The sequence below is a fragment of the Pleurodeles waltl genome, chromosome 7 (genome assembly GCF_031143425.1).
Source record: "Pleurodeles waltl isolate 20211129_DDA chromosome 7, aPleWal1.hap1.20221129, whole genome shotgun sequence".
Taxonomy (NCBI): Eukaryota; Metazoa; Chordata; class Amphibia; order Caudata; family Salamandridae; genus Pleurodeles; species Pleurodeles waltl.
The window spans coordinates 983,329,644-983,350,683 of NC_090446.1; positions in this window are offsets into that span (position 1 = coordinate 983,329,644).

The following is a 21,040-nucleotide window of genomic DNA, read 5'->3' on the forward strand; positions in this document are numbered from 1 at the left end:
GGGCGGGTGGCGCGGGCGTGGAGAGACGGGGGGAGAGCACGTGTGAGTGAGGCGGTGGGCTGTAAGAGGAGGGCGTGAGAGCGCGGGAGAGCTAGGACGATAAAGGCAGAGAGCGCGACAGGAGCGCGGAAAGAAGATTGTAAGACAGGAGAAGAAGAGAGCAAATCTCTGAGGAAGACGGGGGCTAGGAGGTGAGCCGAAGACCGTGAGGGGGAGAAAGAAATGAACGGGAGCTGCGGAGAAAGTGAGGAAGCGGCCGAGAAGGTGGAGGCTCTGAGTATCAGGGAAACAGAAGGGAGGAGAAGGTGGGAGAGAGGACACAGAGCAAGTTGGAGGAAAGGGAGACAGATGAGGAAGGCTAGGGAGGGAGAAGAGTGCGACAGGGAGACATTCTTATAAAAGGAGGAGAGGATGCGAAGCCAGAGGAAGGATTTAAAGGGCCATATGTATGAACACTTTTTCCCATAGACACAGAATGGGTAAAAACATTTCCTACATCTGGCCCATAGTGTGCGTGTGTGTCAGCCAGGAGGGGTAATGTGAGGCAGAGAAAGATGGGTGGGAAAGTAGGGTGGCCAACTTTCTATTATCATTTTGCAGGACGCTGCGCGTGCGCAGATACCATGCGCGTGTGAAGATACCTTGCACGTGAGGGACACTGCAAGATGCTTGTTGGGGAGTGGGAGTACTATTAGTCGGGCAGTGCATTTTTATGGTTTAAGGCTGAAACTTGCTCCTCTTTATCAGGCAATCTTAAAAGATATAACTCAATCAGTTATTGCGTGATTACTATTCCTATTGTATTTCTGGTCTAATGATTCTACCAACTCCTGGACTGCAGGCTGTTGCAATTTATGAGAGGTAAGTTTCGAACATGAACAATACTGCTGTCCGAATGGAATGAAATGGTCAAGCTTTGAAACATCAGTGCTAGATATGATTATCTACCCTGCCTACTGTCCAGTGACTACCCACTGCCCCAAAACGTGCCCCAGTGGGTACATTTCTGCCATGGAATTAAGGCACCTAAGCTCCAAATACCAGCTTAACTACCTCACATAAATCTGCTGGAAATAAACATTGTACTCCAAAGTTGGATAGTGGAACCATGTTTGTCCCTGAGAAGGGCAGCCCTTGACCTTGCCATCGGTATCACCTCCACCAAAGTTGTTGTCTAATGGACAGTGGGAGACAAGGAAACAGCAGCCCGGTTTAATATCGGCCTCCCATGTGGGCAAATTGTAAGTTCATAGGTAATCATTTTTTGAACATATTCCTTTGCTTCTTTTTTTTGGCAAAACTAAGCATTTAGAATCAACATAAAATGTGCCAGTATGCATGTTGTTTAAAAATGGGCTGAATATTATCAGAGGGAGTGGAGAAGTGCACAGTGTCATGGTACCAAAATGCATACCAATATGTTAATGCCAATGCGTTTATGGTACAAAATGGTGGTAAATGCATAGCCTTTGCTGCAAGTAGCAGTGTGCTGAAGTCTTGGGTCTATTATTTTAACAAACTCTTCGATCCTGGACAAATCATACTCATTTTTCTGTTCGCCTTTCTGGCAATATGTCATCACTTTGAAACAGGGCGGCCTATCGGCAGGTGGCTGGCGTATTCTACAGGACACCCTTCTGTGCTGCAGCTCCTCCTTCCCAGCCACCACAATGTACCTCTTTTACAACTCACAAGGAGCTGAAAGAGTGAGAGTTGCTTGTTTTTTAAAGAGCTGAACGTGGCAGGGAACCAACATTTGGGGCAATGTGCCCTCCTGCAGTGCCACTGTGCCCACTGACATAATGAAACTAGAAAGGGCCCCCCTGCAAAGCAACATGGAGGCCTCCACGACCCAGTCAGGAGATCTGAGATCAGGGACCCACCGCACAGTGTGCGGTGCTAAGGGGCCCCACTTGGAGCCTCCCACACACACCTTGGGGCTGCAGGGGCTAATGTTACACTACTACCTGTGCAGGAGTCAGGAGGGGAAGCTTGATTGCGTTGTCCCTAGGAGAAAGACTTGAGATTGCTGAGAAGGGGCTCTGGAGGGAGACAGATAGTTACAGGAACAGAGAGGAGGAAACTGCACAAGAGAGGGACTGGGAGAAAGGGAACTTTTATTAGAAGTTAAGCCTATGGGTAGAAGGAGGATAAGTGTTCATATGAAAGATGTTTTCATGTACAGGTGCCGCGTTTTGCAACAGTCCCTAGTATAACCTGACCAGATTTTTAGAACTATGAACTGGAACATTCCACAAAGAGAAAATTGGCTACAATTTTGTATAAACCAAGAGGAACTTAGTGACTTATTGGGGAGTGTTCACCAACACAGACAATCAACCATGAAGGGATATTAAATGCAACTTTTACACACAGCATCATTTAGTCTTTTAAATTAAATGTTTTCTGCTTGGGGAGTACTATATAATTAATCGCGGGAATACATGAAAACGTTCTAACCGCTGTGTTCAGTTGACCCAGCAAGAACATTGCTAAAATGTAAAGAAATTTGCTAGGAAAGTAGGTCTAGGAAGCGGACAACATTCCCTCCCCCACCCGCCTTGATGTTTCCTTTTTCTCACGCCCAACCCACAAATCTCAAACTGTGGCAATGTAAGTGCTAGTTCACCCAGCCCTGTTCTATCAATTCCTCGTGGCTGGTAACTGTGCAACTCCCTCGCCATCTTCTTCCATCGTAAGATTACCGACTTACACGACAGCTTCGGACACCAGACCCAGCTGACCAACACTGAACCCACACCCCCAGCCATCACCCTCAACGCCTGGACCCACATCAACACAGAAGAAACCAAAACCACCATGAACTCAATCCACTCCGGTGCCCCCTCGGAAGCCTGCCCACACTTCATCTTTAATAAAGCCGACAACATCATCGCCCCGCACCTCCAGACCATCATCAACTCCTCGTTTTCGTCTGCTACCTTCCCCGAAAGCTGGAAACACGCTGAAGTCAACGCCCTACTGAAGAAACCTACGGCTGACCTAAGCGACCTGAAGAACTTCCGCCCCATCTCGCTCCTCCCCTTCCCTGCCAAAGTCATAGAGAAGACCGTCAACAAGCAGCTTACCAACTTCCTTGAAGACAACAACCTTCTTGACCCCTCTCAATCCGGATTCCGAGCCAACCACAGCACTGAAACCGCCCTCATCTCAGTCACAGACGACATCAGAACCCTGATGGACAACGGTGAAACAGTCGCCCTCATCCTCCTCGACCTCTCGGTTGCCTTCGACACCGTCTGTCACCGCACCCTAATAACCCGCCTCCGCTCCACCGGGATCCAAGGTCAGGCCCTGGACTGGATCGCCTCCTTCCTCTCCAACCGCTCTCAAAGAGTCTACCTCCCACCTTTTCGCTCAGACCCCACAGAGATCATCTGTGGCGTCCCACAAGGCTCCTCGCTCAGCCCGACACTCTTCAATGTCTACATGAGCCCCCTCGCCGACATCGTACGCAAGCACAGCATCATCATCACCTCCTACGCCAACGACACTCAACTTATACTCTCCCTCACCAAGGACCCCACCAGCGCAAAGACCAACCTGCAAGATGGTATGAAGGATGTCGCAGATTGGATGAGACTCAGCCGTCTGAAACTGAACTCAGACAAAACGGAAGTCCTCATCCTCGGTAACACCCCGACCGCCTGGGACGACTCCTGGTGGCCCACGGCCCTTGGCACCGCACTGACCCCCTCAGACCACGCTCGCAACCTCGGCTTCATCTTGGACCCACTTCTCACCATGACCAAACAAGTCAACACCGTGTCCTCCTCCTGCTTCCTCACCCTCCGCATGCTCCGGAAGATCTTCCGCTGGATCCCCGCCGACACCAGAAAGACCGTGACCCACGCCCTCGTCACTAGCCGCCTGGACTACGGCAACACCCTTTACGCTGGGACCACCGCAAAACTCCAGAAACGTCTGCAACGAATTCAAAACGCCTCCGCCCGCCTCATCCTCGACATACCATGCAACAGCCACATCTCCGCCCACCTGAGACACCTGCATTGGCTTCCCGTCAGCAAAAGGATCACCTTCCGACTCCTCACCCACGCACACAAAGCCCTCCACAACAAGGGACCAGAACACCTCAACCGCCGCCTCAGCTTCTACGCCCCCACCCGTCTTCTCCGCTCCACCAGCCTCGCTCTCGCCGCCGTCCCTCGCATCCGCCGCTCCACAGCGGGTGGGAGGTCCTTCTCCTACCTGGCGGCCAGGACTTGGAACACCCTCCCCACCATCCTCAGGACCACCCAGGACCACTCCGTATTCCGGAGACTCCTCAAGACCTGGTTCTTCGAGCAGCAGTAACCCCTTCCCCCTAGTGCCTTGAGACCCGCACGGGTGAGTAGCGCGCTTTATAAATGTTAATGATTTGATTTGATTTGATTCCTTTACAATACAGCATCTAGGCTGGTGGACTCAAAAAGACATAGCAGCTGCGTAAGCATGCCACTGACATGTTCAACTTCAGATGTCTCTCTTCATAATTCTCAAAGATGACTGCCCCTCTCGTGTTTCACTCATTACCTCAGCTCTATATTTAATGGACAGTCTCAGCACTTCCACGGTCACAGTATTTTAAATGGACACTATCAGCTACTTCAGTGTCACTGCCTTAATTCACAAGGATGTATTCAGCTCTTTTCTGCATCACTGGTATGGTTTCAATGGACCGCATTATAGCCAGTGCATAATTTGCACCAGTGGTGGCTGGTAGGGGCTTTTGGAACTTATTTTTGAGGACTGGCAATTATTTTCCCACTTCAGACATTTTACGATAGCAAGAGAGGGAAAAGCACACAACGTGAAAAGAAAAGGAAGAGAAAGATGGAAAAAGCATCAAAGGGAGAAAGCAGGAACCCGTAAGAGTGAGATAAAGGGGGAGGGAGTGTCTGGTAGTGGATTAAAGAGGCCTGAGGTGGATTGACGATTATGCAGCCTTGGCATTCGGTGCGCTGACATTTTTTGTTAGTCAGTCAAAAAGCTTTAATGCGGCTCGTAGCCATAAAAGCATAGACAGTTAAAACATTTAAAATGAAACAATCGTCATAATACATGGTATATATCAAATATATAAAAATCTAAAAAAGGATAAAACTAAAACATACTCTCTCCCTACATAGCTAAGCATTCCATAATAAAATATAAAATTAATTTATAATCATGTCTTTAAGCAGAGGCTATCACATTAATACTTCTATTATCTTGTATCACCCATCTCAAACACTTTTAATATATACCGTTATCCATATAACACAATAACTGTTTTGTTTAAGCAGAGGTATGCAAATTTTAAGTGATTTCCCCAAACCCATTAGCCATTATATAATTTCTCATCCTCCGTCTGGTTCTCCAAATGCCTATCAAAAATCTACTGATCTCAAATACAGGTAGGCAATTTACATCATATTTCAGTATCCTAGCTGCAGATTCCAACTCTTTGATTCCTAGGGTCCGATAAAGCAGAACAATCCATTTTCTCCTACTGTTTTGGTAAAGTTGATAAAAAACAAGACATGCTCTATCATCTCTTTAGGGGCCCCACAGTATGAGCACTGGGTTGCTTGGTCGATTTTAACTTTGGACCAATTGGCTGTAAAATGTTCATTTGGCAAGGTTCCATACCGCAGTTGCATATACAATCGCATGGCCAATGAAGGTTGAATCTCAGCTAGAAAATTCTCCCTCTTATAACAATCTTTAACAGCCAAAAAAGGTCTCTGTCAGTGAACCTCTATTCAACTCAAATTGCTTAGCCCAGCCTTTATACTGCCAGTACTTAGTTTTAATTAGGGACGTAGGGATTGGCAATAACGAGCCAGGATTACTCCCAAGTTTTCAAGCCCAAAGTCCAGAGAGACGACCTTAATATATTAAGTCCATGGAATTGCATTAGAGCCAGGTAGGGCCAAGACTTCTTCCAAACCAGTACGTTAGGAAGCAAGCTCAGGAGTGTACCAGACTCGTCTCCAATAAAGCAATGGACGCAGCCAAACTTTATCCTTAATTGGTCTCAGACCAAGATCTAACCTCAGTGGGAAAAGGGGAGTACTAACAGGAAGCCCTATCAACTGCTGCATAAATCAGTTTTCTACCACATTGAGAGGAGTTACACAATGGTGTTCCCACAATTCAGCTCCATAACTGGCCATCCCTAGAGCTTGCGAATTGTTGATTACTCAGCACGGCTAGATTGTGCTGAATTGGGATTGTAACAGTATCTTAATAATGCCTCCAGCTACTTGCTCTAGTTTTAACCTTCACTACTGAAGATGTGAGTGCTACATCAGCTGTTCAGTTAGAATTAGGGGAAAGTAATCAAAGGTACACACCCTCTGCAGGTGAGTCCCAGCAAGTCTTGGGCTTGCCCTATTTAGGCTCCCAGGATTCAAAATCATATATTTTGTCTTGTTCACATTGATCTCAAGGCTCCTTTCTTTGCAAAAAAGTTTGAATCGATCCAACAACCTCTGTAAACCCACTGGAGTTTAGAAGAGTAATAGAGTGTCATCCGCAAACATAAGTATGGGCACCCTCTGATTGGCCAGCTTCAGAGCACCATTATTACAAGACTCAAGATAATCAGCAAGGCCATTGATGTACAGTGAGAATAGCGTTGGGGCAAGGACCCATCCTTGACGTACCCCTCTATTCACTACTTTCGGATCAGTTAACTCCCCAAAACTACTGCATCTCACTTGGGCATAGTTCCCGGTGTGTAACTTCTCTATGATATCCAAGAGATAACCAGGGATCCCCATTTTGGCTAAGACCCTCCATAGGATGTTCCCAGGGACTAAATTGAAAGTTGACCAAAGGTCAAGAAAGACAACATATAATTGGCCCTTACCTATAGTGATAGTTTTCCAACACAAAAGTTGGAGTCTAAATACCTGGTCGATTGCACTAGTAAATTCCCTGAAACCAGCTTGTAGGGGTGTTAAGATTTAACTGTCGGTTATCTACTTCTGCAATCTGGCCAGAATTACTTTTCAAAAAGTTTTTGCAAACAATCGATCAGGCTTATTGGTCGATAATTTAGAGGTGAATTCCATGGACATTAATTGTAAATGGGAATAATTTCGGCCCCTTCCCACATACGGGGGCATGGCACACCTTTCATGATGGCAATAAATACAACGAGAAAAATGCGCCCAAGACTCATGGTTTGTTCAGAAACAAGTCACTTGGAATTTTGTCAAGGCTAGGGGCTTTATTGAGGACAATCCCTCCTATAGCCTCTGTAAATTCTTGAACAGTAATCTCACGATAATACCTATCCTCTAAATGTCTGGCAATAAATTGGGTAGTATCCTCATAGGTGCATTCATCCCTTCCACCATCATTGCCTATCTTATTTGATTGAGGTATCAAATACACCCTCAGAAGCTGGGGGGGGATAATCATAATACCTTTATCAGCACAGAGGGACAAAAAATGCTCAACCCACTCACAAGCTGCAGTGGTACTTACAATAGTACATTCTCCATTCCGGTTTCCAGATGACACTATATTCCAGAAGCAGCGTGAATCCTTAGCTCTTGCTGCCTCAAGGAGTCACCCCCACTTTCCTTTTTCTCCATCTTTTTTTCCATCCAATAAGACTTTTTCATATTGTGCCCTAGCCAGCAGAATCACTGATCTATCCTTGTTTTTTATTGCTTTGATCAAATTACCTTTGACCTCTCTACAGATTGAATTAAGCCATGAATATGGCCACCTCCCTCCTCTAGCTCATCTGACCTCCTTATAAAAATATCTATCCTTTATGTTATTAAATAGTTGTGCACTTATTTCTATTACAATCTCCAGTTCTTCCTTGGTTCCATCAGTTAGATCTAATTCTAGTAGATCCGCCAAAGAACTGGCCATCAGGCAGTAAATCCCTCTAACTCTCTTGTGAGCACCGCACACTACTCCTTTTAACTCTATGCCTATTGCTCGAAACTACCAACAGACCATCACAGTTTCCATTATTGTCATTTGTTCTCTTTTTTATTGAAAATAGTCAACGATAGAGATAAAGCATTATGATCACTATGCTGTTGTGGAACTACTGCCATGTCAACTAGATTGGGCCACAGTCTGGTATCTAACATTATAGAATCAATCAGACTGGAATGGTTAGGCTAGTTATACACATGGGCACCAAAGGGATCAGAGGTTGTCCTACCATTGCTAGCGCGAAGCCCATGATTAAAAGTATATGCATTTATTTGGAGGACAGCTGTTGTACATTTTTTAAGAGTCGCGCTACCCGTCACCAGGATACCCTTGGTGTTATCTTCTTCTAGGGTAGAGGACTGATTATCAAAGCATAGCGGTTCATATTGACAGTTAAAATCTCCACCCACCACCTTCTTTGCAGAGGGTGGAATTTGAAAGCAATAGGTATTCAAAATATCCAAGACAACTGACTCATTTTTTGTGCCAACAGATCTAGAATAAACATTTTATATATATATATATATATATATATATATATATATATATATATAGCTGTGTCATATCATTAGATATACTAATGCGTACACATAATAAATCTGGAGAATTCACTGTCACCTCATGGAGCTGGATGTTGTTATGTTTTTACCCAGGTTGATAGCCTCTCGGAGGGTCTTCCCAAACCAGAAAAAATGGCAGCTTTAGAGAAGTTAACAAACCCTGGAAAAAAAAAAAAGCCTGCACAGCCCAAGACTTCTGGAAGAAGCAGATATCGCATTGTTTAATAAAAGCACACCATTCTGGGTCCACCAATCTAGAACCCAGTCCTGCCATGTTCCAAGAGATTAATTTAAAATAGGGAACCAGGGACAACACAGACGCTGTTCCAGGAGTTCAATTCAAACCCAATGTCTGATTGTATCCCAGTGGTCTTGGTGATGCTGGAAGTGCTGTTGGGGTGTTACACACAGAGGGGCTAGGGAGGATTAATTGATTGATCCCTATACAAGGCTCTTTGTTTGCAAGGGCATATTATTGGTTGCTTCTAATGAGTCAATCTAACCCATCAAGTGTCTCATACTGATTATAGATAGTGATTGCATATGAGTCAACTCCCCTGGGTGCAGGTGGGCAAGCTTCAACAGGGATAGGGCATTGGTATTGGAATTGGCTAGTTACTGATGGGATTGTCACAGGTCTGTAAAAATTCCCCAGCAGGAGTAACTCAGTTCCACTATTAGGCTCATGCATGTTACTGGTCCTTCCAGACAAGACTAAGCGGGCCAGGAAGGTAAGCCTTATGTTAATAATAATACAGCCCACTTCCAGATCCACCCTATCAGATCCCAGCCAAGCTACCCACCTATTAAACAGAATGTTATGTGCTTGTGGTAGGGGGAAGTCTCTATGCTTTACGAGCCAACCCAATGTTTTATTAAACAGCACATTATAGGGCCTCTTTCTGGTCAAGGTGCAGCTTTAGCACTCTTTTTAAAATTACAACATATGGGCATGATGCTTGTGGTAGATCAATCCTAGGTAACCTGTGTACCCGGGATCTATTGCCTAGACTTATATCTTCCCCAGGAAAAGGTCTCCTATTGTGTTCCCCTGCCTTATTGGGAAAATGAAGAAGGGGGAGGAGGAGTCAAGCCTGTTTGGACGGATGTTAGCCAGGGATCATATGTGATGGAGGCTCCTAGAGACCGGTTTAGATTCGCTGCCACTATACTAGTGGCTGCTTGTAAATCTCCAACCGGGCCCTTATGAATAGCCCAACTATCAGCCCTACTGCTATTGTCACCTACTGTAATGCCAGCTTCAGAATTGACACCTGTGCCCTTTATATGGGACAAATCACTCTCTATGGAGAAAAGTCGAGCAACCAGTGGGCTAAGTTCAGCTCTTAACAGGTCTTTGATGGTATCCCCTACAATTAGCTGGCTCCCATACCAAAGCCAATTTACTTTCTATAGCATCAAGGTGGGCCATTAAAGGACTGATTTTGGCTCTGAGCAAATCCTTTATATTATCCGTACAAGCTGTAATAATTTGATCAGTCCACCATGGTTTTAGTAAGCAAACTTCACCAGAGCAGACCTCATTCAATGACCCAACAAAATTAAAAGGTTTGCTCATTTTTGATATGGGAGCCACACTAATTTTGGGGTTGCAGGCCTTGCTCTTTTAATCCTGTATGCTTCCTAGAAGGGCTTGAACCGATTGTCCCTGAGTTAGATACCATTACACTGTTAGTTTCTAATCGTGAGGGGCCTTCAGACGCTGGTGACTGAACCAGTGATGGGGAGCAAAATATTAGGGCGTTAGTCAACCTTGTTGACAGTCCTGACATAAGAGAAAGGCTATGTTCAATCAGTTCTATCTGTGTGCTGAGCACCTCAATGCCTTTGGAGCATCTTATCAATTGAGGTAGCCTTAACAGGTGGTAAAGACGCTGGTCGACTGTCTAGGACTTTCCTCTTGCCCATCCCTAGCCCATCATAGTAAGCAGAGTACAAACAGAAAACAATCAAGGAGCAGAATGCTGTGCCTTTGGGCCAAGTTAAATTGCGTACAGATCAACAGAGGGCATGGGCAAGCAAATAACCAAGTGGAAAATCAGGGAAGAAAAAGTGGTCGAGAATGGGTTTTGGGGCTATAATAGACTATCAACAATAGATATATAGCAAGTATAGAACATTTATAGTACATGAAAGTTCTTCAAGGACCTCCAGCATACACATCAGGCAGTGCCCAATTAAAAAAAAAATCCTTGGTGCAAGCCCAAAATACAGGATTGGCAACAAAGGGGGAGTAAATACAAGCAGGTTCCCAAAAACTTCTCAAGTCCTCAGGATCCATTTACACACGCCATCACTGGTTTCCAGTATAACTTACTAACCGCAATCCACACAACTTCTCAGCCTCAGGGCCTGCTCGACATATAAAAATACTGTTGTGAGTTGTATTCAGAACTTAGAATACCAATGCACTCTGAGTTCAAATTACAGAGCTAGAGTTCTGTGTATGTCAGTTGGTAGCTGACTGGCTGAGGGACAGCCACACTTTGGTTGCAGGGTACTTATCGAATAAATACATATTCTTCCTCTTACCTGCATTGTAGACTTTGGATACACATTCTAAGATTTGGTGACGAGTTGTGCCAGTCAGCCCTTCCAACCACTCGAGGTAGCTAAGGACCCATCATCGGTGGCGACGGACGTTGCAGGGAGCTGCAGCCAAGAACGGTTTCGGAGAGGGGAAGGTGAGGATTGTGGATGTGATGTCTCCTTGCCAACCTTCAATAATGGTAGTGTATGGGAGCAGCCTTTGAGTTTTTTTGTTTTTTTTTTCATGACAGCAACATGCTCTTGTGCTGCAGTTACATAGCAGAGCGCTTAGGGCATACGTCACCACACTTGTGACGTCCACACGTCGTGCATGCCTGTCATCTTGCTTTGGGATCGTAGCGGTGATATGCACACCATCTAACATAGTGTAACTTGTGTATCATGCTAGAAACAGTGATACGCACACTGACCTGAACTTATTTCTACAGGAATGATGAGTGAGATATTCAAAGGAATGAGTAACATTTTGTACTTCCAAGATGATATCTTAATTTTTGGAGATTCTGTGCAAAGGCATAACATGGCACTCAGACGAGCTCGCCATAGATTAACTGAGGCTGGCTTGTCTCTCAGACGTGACAAGTGTACATTTGTGGTAGATCAAGTGTAGTATCTAGGATAAAACATCACAGCAGATGGAGTGAAACCAAAAAACAAATTATTAGACGCTATAAAATTAGCTCCACCACCGAAAGACAAGTGCAATTTGAGCTCCTTTTAAGGGTTGGTTGAATATTAGTTCAAACTTGTTCAGGGGTTCGCAGATAAAACAGAATGCTTGAGGTCATTATTGAAGAAAGGTGCCAGTTTTGCTTGGGGAGATGAACAACAGAAATGTTTTGAACATATGAAAGAAGAAATTTGCAATGCAGGTATTTTTACATCAATCAATACTAAATTGAAATCATTTTTTACAGTTGATGCTAGTGCCACGGGAATAGAAGCTGCTCTCTCTCAAGTCCATAGTAAACAGGAGAAAACAGTGTCATTTGCATCCAGAACTTTGGCCATCTCTAAAAGAAATTACTCAGTTATTGAAAGGGAGGTGATCGTGGAATCATGGGGAGCAGAATATTTTTGGACTTATTTGTGGGGAACCAAATTTATATTACAAACTGACCATAAACCTTTAGTAAGAATCCTCCTTCCAAGGGCAGCTGGTGGAGGATCAGCAAGATTAGCTAGGCTTGCAGCGCATTTACAAGAGTATTGCTACACAATAGAACATATACAAGGGTAGAAGTATTGTCAGACGGACTACTTATCCAGGATGTCCTTAGGGTGGAGAGAAGTGGATGATCCTGCTGTCCTAGCTCGAGAGGCAGAAGGTGCTGTAGCTTCAATACAAGGTGTGTTGAGTATAGAAGGGGAAAGAGCCATCACTGAACAAGAGTAGATAAAGGAAATGGAGGTGGATTGCACACTTAAATAAGTGAAACGATTGATTTTGTTAGGCACCAGGAGAGAAGGCTCTGTAGCTATTTTGGTTAAACCCTTCATTAAAATTATTGAAGAGCTTTCGGTTTGCAATGATGTGATAATCATGAGGGGAGCAAAATGTGTTCCTCCTTCAGGTTTGAGATTCAGATTGCTAGAAACAGTGCATGAAAGTCATTTGGGTAAAACAAGGACAAAGAAGAGATTGAGAGCAGGTTGGTGGTGGCCAGGAAAGGAAAATCAAGTGGATGAATGGGTACAGAGATGTAGTGTATGTAAGGAAGGTGAAAAAAGGTTTAAAGTGGATAACCTAGCAGATTTGGGGCAAAAGCATGATCCTGGGAAAGCTTGGCATACATTGTCTTTGGATTTTATTGGCCCAATAAATTAAGTAAGAGCTGACTTAAGATATGCCATGCTGATTATTGATGTTCACACTATATGGTTGATTGTAAAGTTCATGAGAGAAATTACCATTAAGGCAAGAATAACTGGATTAGAGAATGTGTTTATTGAAGAGGGAGTTCCGTCAGTTTTAATGACTGATAATGGTGTGCAGTTGACCTCACACAAAATAAAGACATTCTTGGAATCATTGGGAGTAAAACACAGTTGCACCTCGTTGTATAATCCACAGAGAAATGGAATGCAGGCGAGAGCTAACAGATCAGTTAAAGGAACTATCCAGAGGGCACTGTCAAGTAGGCAAGATGTAGAGTGAATGGTCGCAGAAATGGTATGGGCATGTAGATCAAGTGAGCATAGTCTGACAGGCAAGACACCATTTGAAATGATGCGTGGAAGGTTACCAGGAACCAAGCTAGTTCCGGCCTGGATTAGGGAAATAGTAGGGAAGTCACAAGGAAGAGCTCTGGGTAATTGTAAAAGAAAAGATATTGAGATTCAAGGACGCATAAGAGTTGGTGATTAGTTGAAAATTCGATGTGGTCAGAAAGGAAGAGGGTTGATGAAATGTAAAGGTCCCTACAAGGCTGTGAATGCCAGTAGATTCTTTGTAGTCTTAGAGAATGAAGAGAAATGGAATAATAGACAATCAACCTTGTATCAGAGAGGTGGGCAGTGTTAGGAATGTATTCACATTATTATGTGTACATTTTAATGTTTCATATTATATTTGGAACTGACTTAATTGTTCTTTCCAGTTGTTTAATTTCTTTCTCATTTGTGTTAATGTTTATTTATTCTATATATTATTTGTAAAGGGGGAAGATGTGTTATGAGTTGTATTCAGAACTCAGAGTGCCAATACACTCTGAGTTCCAATTACAGAGCTAGTGTTCTGAGGATGTCAGCTGGAAGCTCACTGGCTGAGGAACAGCCACGCTCCGGTTGCAGGGCACTTATCGTTTAAAAACATATTCTTCCTCTTACCTGCACTGTGGTTTTTGTATTCACATTATAAGAAATACAAATCAAACAGAGGGAGCCTATGGACCAAGTAGAAGGGCCCAGCCCAGCCTTGTTCGGTGTTTTCCCAGGCACGCTCCCCGGTGTGGCCCATGCATGTCCCATGCAACAGGGCTGAGGAATTCAATTTTTGGCACCTCCATGCGCAATGATGGGACCTGAGCAGCCTGGGATGTGCGGTCCGGCCCCCCTCAGCTACCACCAATGTCTTCCATGCAGTGGGGCCGGAGAGTTCAATTTATGGTGCCTCTGGGCATAATGATGCGGCTTGAGCAGCCTCCACCGTGAGCAGTGCTGGGATGTGTGGTCTGGCTCCCCCCAGCTACCACCAGTTTATGACTACTCTGGGCAAGGATGCGCCCTAAGCAGCCTCAGCCACAACAGTGATCGTGATAAAATGACACCTCACTTCTGTGCATGGGCCTATGACTGGCAACAAGAAAGCCCTCAAAATACAAGGAACAAGATTTTTTGCTTGGAAATTGACTCACTGTGGTGTTGTATGTAGCTGTGGTATTTGGACTTGGCTGACACAGAGGGAAACCTACCAACCCCAGACATTTCTGAGCACAAGACAGGGGTATCCGAGGTGGTGTGACTTACATGGAGCACACTACATTTTCTATCACAGAATGCTCTGAAAACTTCAAACTTTGGCTAAGTCACAATTTTCCTTGCATTCCTGTGAAGGAAAATTCCAGAATCTGTGGGGATCAATGAAAGGCCTCCCATTCTTCTCTCTATAAAAACAGTACCCCACTTGTGTGGGTTGGCACAACAAGATATAATCAAAAAGTGGACCATGTGAAGTCAATGTGGTATCAACGAAGTGTTCACACAGGTACAGTTTTGGTTCATTGCTATAGCCACCCACACATGTAGGCAGCATTTCAATCAGGAAACATGTGGAAATAAAGAATGGTAAGACTTGGCCATTGGCTGGAAGTGCCAGTGTTTTCTGCCACGTAAATATGGGGAAATTGTCTTTTTTGACCCATATTTTTTTTGGTTGCATGCATTGTGGTTAAGAACACGTGCTAGGATCCACTCAAGCCACATTACCCGCGATTCCCCTGACTCTCTAGGTTTCAGAAATGCCCTAGGTTAGTAGATGTTGCTGGCTACTGACTAACTCAGGGCCTGGTTATTGCAGCCATTCAGCATTACAAGTAAGAGGAAATTACATTTGGATTTCTTTGGGTGTAGTTGTGACATACGGGCTGCCAGAGAGGGGATAAACCCCATTCATTTTCCCCCCTAGGGGCAGATTTATGCTCCAGTGCTGGGGTTAGAGCCCAGCTTCAAGATGTTCCAGTGCCCCATCCCATTCTTTTTCTTACTTTTGTCACTGGTAGTCTCGTGGATTCTCAGTCATTTTGGGTGGCAGATTGGGGTTTTACTATCCCAGGATCGGGGTGGACTATAAAACCAGACAAAGCCAAGCCTGCTGACAGTGGAGCTCCTGCTTCCACAGGTGCACCTTTGATAAGTGAAGAAGATGCAGCATTGCTCCTGCTCTTTGGTACCACCTTTAATCCTGGTACTAGGAAACATGCACCTTTCCTCTTGGTGGCTGTGTTGCCAATGTTCACTGAATCAAACGGGTATGCCCATGATTCAGAACCCTTTAACTGGAAAGAGCAAATAGCTGATTTTCACTTGCATGGACACACTATCCCTGAATGTCAAGGTTACAAAACGTGTCAGTCTTGATGACCTAACGCGATCAAAGTGTTCTGCCCCCTTCTGTCAGTCCAACTGCTGATTCTAAGCAATGGCAGTATATACATGGGAGACAGTGAACGTAATGTGACTATAAACAATATGTGAACCCAATACCTTTCTTGGTTTTCAACCACATGGGCATACCACGAGCTGTTTTTATGTCTGGAGTTTTGTTCACCCAGAATTTTGTTTCTCAGCAAACTGAGATTTACAATATCTGTGGTGAGATGATTCATTATGTAGTGTTCCCCTTACTGCCCCCATTCATGCTTTTCTGGTTAGGAAGCTCCTGCTGTTAAACACACAGCCATAATCCTTTCTACTTTGCATTGGAAACAGAAAAGAGCAATTAAAAGTGCAAGATTCTTTTCTATTATGTTTCCAAACTATGGGATGGACTTGACCATCAAAGAGATTCAACACACTGTGAGAGTGCCGGAGGAAGTGGTCAGTGTTCTTGAGCTTATAACTACCTAATTCATAACACAAATAACTTATTTTGCAAAGTAAGGTGTCACTTGATTTCATTCATGCTGCTAGAGGTGGGGGTTGAGCCACAGCATGAGATGACTGCTGAATACATCAACAAATCAGTAATAGGCAGGATAGTATTAAATGTTTACATACTGTTCAGGATGAAGTTAAATTGTAGGTATCAGCATTTTTAGGTCATTATGGGCGAGCACAAAGTGCTCCGTCCATTCTGTAATCTCTCTTTGGGCTTCAAACCACGCCCATGCCACGTCAGCCATTTACATTGGTTCGTGGGCTTGCCTTTTAAAATCCGCTTGCTTTCATTTGTGAAAGGCATGCATACGTCATGCCTTTTCCGGTGTTTAGCCCACCTACACAGCACCGGTAAAGTACCAAAAACATACGAGGCTCGATGTTTTCAGCCTGGAGTCCGGACTACTTTATCTGTTTATTTTACACGCAACACTGCATTTTACATAGCGCGATCACGCTGCGTTTTTTTTGCTATACAACGCTAATAACTCTAACTCGAACAAATGCGAGACCCGTTGCATTGAAAATGCTTGTTTTGATTCTTGCCTTTGTCCTCACAGTGATTTATTTAGTAGTCTGAGTTCGCTTTCTCATCAATAAAGGATCTTACCAAAGCCAATGAAAACTCCCCCACTTATCTTTCTCTTTTAATGATCTTCTTTGTTCATGTACTTGATTAAAATGATTTCCAAGTAAACAGAGATTGTGAATAACAGGGATTCATTTGATGAGCATTGAAGTGTGCGATGAAGAGTTGGCTTGTGCTATAGAAGAGTGCACAAAGGATGAAATGTACAATGTAAACAACCATTCTATGTGACGGTTAACTTTTGCAATCCATGTCTGGCATATTTTGTGCATCTTAGTTCTGGTAAGTGAACGTGCCCATTTCCGTGTCCATGGATTTTAGATTTTCACTTGCTCAGCTGAAGCTTTGTGGTAACGTTGATAGTTTCTAAACTCTTCTTTAGACTCTCCAAGAAATCACACTTGAACATGCTTGTACTCTAGTGAAATTCAAAAAAATGCCACGGATTCTTGAAGTTCATGTATTAGAGTATTAATGTATGCTTTGCCTCACCTCATTGAGCTTGACTCCGCTAGAGATGCAAGAGGATCCAGTTGCCATTTAAATACTTTGACTCACATATCGTTTTTTAATAAATACATTTTTAGAGGCAATCAAAACCTTAAGTAGGAGTTTTCACTCACATTACCAGTCAGTAAAACTGCAGCAAGTAGCTTCTAACCATAACCCATCCCCTATTCTAGTGCATTTCGGTGAATTACTCAAAAAGTGTCTTTCACCCTCACTCATCCCACAGTAGAGCATTCTGTGAATATATTGCACAGGTGTCTATCAACCCTTAGTTACCCCATTAACAAAACATCTTGTTAGCTGTGCATCAGGTATCTTCCAACTCTAACACATCTGATCCCCATCAACTGTAAAAAAATGTTTTTTTTAAAAAGCACCCCTGTAAACTTTCATCACTCTGGAGTACGCAGTACACCAACTAGATAGCATGTTTTTTTACAACACTTGTACAAATCAGCATGGATTCAAGAAACATCAGTTTTGGGTGCAGGGCACAAATATCTGCAGGACTCTCCACCAGATACATGGTGCATTTCTGCTCTTCTTCTAGTTCAGATCAACATTCCAAATGACAGCAAAAATCTATGCATCATCATTCCAAGGCCTAGACTAAATTTTAATTATGGCAACAAAATTTGTGTGATTTCTTATCAAAATTCACAGAATTTCTTGAAGAAGGCTCAGTCCCACAGAAAATGTCCAGCAGAGAGACAATTCGGGCCCCATTATGAGTCTGGCGGTCAGTAGCCAAAGCTACAGTCCGATCGCCATATATGGCGGTTGCGCCGTGGTAGGACCCGGCGGTCTGGCAGTTGAGGCGGTCCAAATCCCTTAGGGGATTACGACCTCTTTCTCCACCAGCCATTTCATGGCAGTAGCACCACCATGAAAAGGCTGGCGGGGAACGGGTGCAGGGGGGCCCATGAACTTGGCATTGGGTGGTGTAGGGGTCCCATTGGCCAGCACCCTCGCAATGTTCACTGTCTGCTATGCAGACAGTGAACATTGCGAGGGAGCTAGTGCACCCTGCATCATACAGCATTGCTGCTGGCTCGATTACGAGCCGGAAACAATGCTGTAGGCTGTTTCCCACTAGGCCAGCAGGTGGAAACTCAGGTTTCCGCCCGCTGATCTAGCAGGAAGCTCTTACTGGGCCTGGCAGGGAGGTGGGCAGTATGGCGGCAACCTCCCCATCTGAAGTTTGGTTCACGGACTAAACCATCTGCAGAACTCGTAATGAGGCCCTTTGTAATTTTATTAGCCTAACGTATATAGCGTCTACAGCATCCTCAACAATCTTGGTGTGGAAAATGATATGCCTTTAAAATATGTCCTGGACTTTCCAAAGATATCCAGTCCATAGGATCAATTCATATCTTGATCTGTTGCAGTATTTTCACGAGAACAAGCATCAGTTGTCTGATGCCCGAACTACTACAACCCAGAGACAAGGTATATAAGTGCGCTGACAAGAGACATCCATCTGACGTGTCCTGCTGTGATCTTAAAATCCCTCAAAAAGAGATCAACAGTGTGTCGATTGTGGGCCCATGCAGGGAGGGTGTAGACACTGCCAAGATTACCACCCTGCGCCGGATATCAGGGAGCACACAGACCCTACAGGCTGTCCAAGTCCTGCAATCCCTAGCACCACTGTGGACACCGGAAGCACCACAGACTGTGCCTATGTAATGTACAAGCTTCCTGCCCATGGCATTTTGGAAATTGAGGAGTCCTCAGACTCTCAAATAAATTATTGTGCATTTATCATACACTCATGATCCTGCTATTGACCCATACTCAGAATCCCACAAAAGACTGTCTGCCTTTAAACACTCGTTCAGCAAGTACACTCAGCCGCCCTGGTGCTCACAGTAATAACCCTTTTTTCTGTGAACAATTACAACTGTATTTCTCCTCGAAATGGTACAGTACCATTACCTTCATAAACCTGTGGAACCATAGGCAATTGAAGTTAAAGTGCACCCTCATTCTATATCCCATGGCATCTTAAGGAGTGTGTCTGCTATCAACATCAATGCGGATACTCTCCAAAAATGGAATCTTCTGGAACAAGAAGCAAAACCATTCTTGGGTCAGAGAGAGAGAATGCACAAGTCCTACACATATCCTCTCTTCACCTGGACAGCACTGTTTCCTGAGACTCTTTTCCAAGTGTAGGACATTGAGGCTGTACATCAAGTTCTCATGAATCTTCAAGCATACACATCCTTCAAAGATACTGATACTCACCTGGATACTGGCAACTATAAGGATATGTACTTCTTTCAAGGTTGGCAGGCTGGGACCTTTAAGTGTCCAACTCTGAGAAGTCTAATTGTATACTCTGTGGGAACAGTGCACCGCCCTCAGGCGTCCACCTAAGTACTAATGTAGTACTGCTTGTTTTTTAACTTTATCAGGATGGCTATCATTAACCAATTGCATGTATGGTTAAATCCTAAGTAATGTTATCTCCTTTCTTCCCTATAATATCGAAGAGCTCTGAGATCAATGTTTGAGCCCACCTTAACCCAGAGTCATTTATTGAGTGAGGGTCTAATGATGAAGCATGCCTCGAAGTTTCCTGGGTGAGGACCCTTTAAAAATACTAAAGGGTAATGTAAGCATGGTTTTGCAACTTGAATCTTTGGATTCAATTAACTTTGAGGGATTTTACCTTGGTTATTTAATTATGTCTGTGAGATGGTAAGGCTCCCCATGGCTGGCCCCACGTCCCCCATTTTGTTGCATTTTTTGCAGGTCCTACACACTCTCAAACAGAAACACGACTTCATAGCCATGACAGTAATAGCCCGTATGTGTAAGTTCACTTACTCTCAGCTCACTTACACTAAACATAGAATCCAATAATGCTAAAGCTCTGAAAACTTATATTCAGCATCTGAACTCGCGTCCTCCACCCTTGCAATCGTTTAAACGTGAGCATCAGCAACGCAAAGCTAACTCATATCTGCAATGGGCGTTACAAACACGAAAGGTGCATCCAGTAAGGTGGTCTCTTTTGATTTAAATGTTATGCTTTGATCTCAGTGGTACAAATGACCAAGACAGCCTTCAGTAGGCAAGAATCAAGGTACGTATTCACTGCTCTTAGCTCAGCCAATGAGCTTCAACCACTCACGCCTTGTGACCCGCCTCACCTTTTGTAGTTGATTCCTACATGTCGCCTGTTAGTGTGTGGAAGGTTGTTAAGGGCCTCTGCTTGTGGGCCTTCGGGACACACATACAGTGACACCCATCATTAGTGTAAAAGGTCATTTATTAGGTCAGGATTTAAACATAAACATCAATCAACTTCAAACTGTATCCCCCATTTTAACAAGCCCCAACTCTTAAAGATTCCCTTGATCCTCTTTCTCTCTTCCAAAACCTCTCTTCGATTCTCCTCCCCAGACACACCCCTATTCCTCTCATGCCCTCCTTGCTTGTAGCATGCCCCCCCTACTCTGATCCTTCCGCTCCTTGTTTTTCCCATTGGAAGGGTGGACAAGCCCGCATCTGACTCTCCACCCTCCCCCATCTTCTGCTGACCCTAAGAAACCACCTGCCCTAACTGACTTTTTCACCCCCTCCTTTTCTACTCCCGTTCCTACAACCCCCCATTGTCGTCTTTTCTTTCCTCCTAACCTCCTTAATCTGCCGGGTGGGTGGGTGGTCAAACTATCCAGTCGATCTCTCCCATGGTCGGTGCGGAAAAGACACCGACCCTCCCTCCCAC